Source organism: Dermacentor andersoni, chromosome 6 (genome assembly GCF_023375885.2).
Source record: "Dermacentor andersoni chromosome 6, qqDerAnde1_hic_scaffold, whole genome shotgun sequence".
NCBI classification, from domain to species: Eukaryota; Metazoa; Arthropoda; class Arachnida; order Ixodida; family Ixodidae; genus Dermacentor; species Dermacentor andersoni.
In genome coordinates this window covers 40434681-40436525 of record NC_092819.1, presented here as the reverse complement: position 1 = coordinate 40436525, position 1845 = coordinate 40434681, and positions in this window count along the sequence as shown.

Below are 1845 nucleotides of genomic sequence, written 5' to 3'. Positions count from 1 at the left end.
TTCTTTGGACTACCTGGGGTCCTTTAACGTGCACCCAAATCTAAGTACACGGGTGTTTTCGCATTTCGACCCCATCGAAATGCGGCCGACATGGCCAGGAAAAACAAAAATGGGTGGTGGGGAACGCTTGAGGGGCATCAGAGTTTTGGTAACAGAGCTCTTCGGATTCACCTGTACATGAGGCTGCGCCTGTGTATGCAGACGAAGAGGGCGATTGCAAGAAGCGGCACAACACAGCTCGAATTAGGAATATCGATACGAAACCGCAGTTGTGAATTCGAAAGGTGCACAATAGCGAAGAAAAAAGGTTCTTCCAGCGCAATCTTCTCGCGACTTCGACGCTTTGCGCGAAGCGAGTGACGACCTTAGAACAATTTATTTTGAATATATGGTAATGGCTTTTGAATTACTCTTCTCGTTCACACAATTGCAGAGCTTTATTTTATATTATCTCGTGATTTCTTAAGCGCTGCAACTGGTGGGAAATGCTACCTGAAGTTTGTGGAAAAATACGCTTTGGGCCACCCAACAGCGATGGCGTAAAATTGAGTAAATAAAACGTTCCTCGCATGCTGTTCTTGCTTTTTTTTTTTCACTATGCACCGTGAACTAACGTCGTTTGCGATATGCAGGATTTTTTTTTACCTATAACTGAATCGAGAACATAAATTGTATGCTTGTGTTTTGCTGTGAATATAGACTAAGTTCGATACAATTTGCCGTAAGGCGCAATATTTGATGTGCGTTATGAGTACTCTGTAACGCCTGGGTTGTGCACGATTTGGAGGAGTGTTTTGCGATAGTCTGTTGTATACCCAGCAATCTTACCTACACATGCCCCTGCAGTATAAGCCGACGGACGTGTCATATTTGTAAAGCTGGAAAAGTTTATGTTCAGCGGGGAACATCTGGTTCCGCATTTACCACATTTACTCGATTTTATAACGCGCAATCAGTTAAAACGCGCTCATGATTTTCACGGACCGAGTTAAAAAAGGGAATGTCCTCGATTGTAACATGCACCCCAATTTTCATACTTCAAACATTTGTAAATTTAATGTACTTCATTGTTTACTTACTTGTATTTGAAGTAAAATACAGACAGTTATGGCAATTAGTTCTCACGCGGAGAAAAAAAAAACAATGTGTTTCACATGATCTACAGTGACCCGAGCGTTACTCTTCATAGCACTCAGGGTCTCCTTAACAGCCAAAAGGACCTCATCTTCGGTGCCTGCATCATAATTAAGATGCCCCATTTCTTAAATGTTCTGCGTATAATGCTATCCTGAAGAACTTCCCGAGTGGCCATAAAGCTGTCATAGCTCTACCCAGCTCCCGCAGCTGCGCCGATGCAACGACGTGTGCATCAAATTCGATTACAAAAATTTATATTACGCCAGTGACGATAGCTGTAGTTACTGATGTAGTTTCATACTAGAATCTAGCAAGCATTAACATTTTTGTTTATCTTCCCGCAGAAAAGTTTGTGTTAGAATAGAGTACATAAGGTGGTATGGTCTTGTCCAGATTAGGTTAAGATTATAATCCGTTTGCCCTTAGTCTGCACGTTGTGTTTGAAGCGCCTTTACACTGTCCTGAATTTGTGAAGCAGTCCACTTGCAGTTTGGTTGGCAGCCACTGGCATGTCACCGTGGAGTTCGAAGTATCCTTTATCAGTGCAACTTCTAAAAAAAAAAGGGAAAATTTAGAATTTTTGACCTTCGAAGTATAAAAAATTCGCATTGTCACATTACTATGGCGTCAAGTTTAAATACTTTATATATATCAATATCGCACATGCAATCGCTTTTCTTGCGATTACACATATAAAAGGCTGCCGTA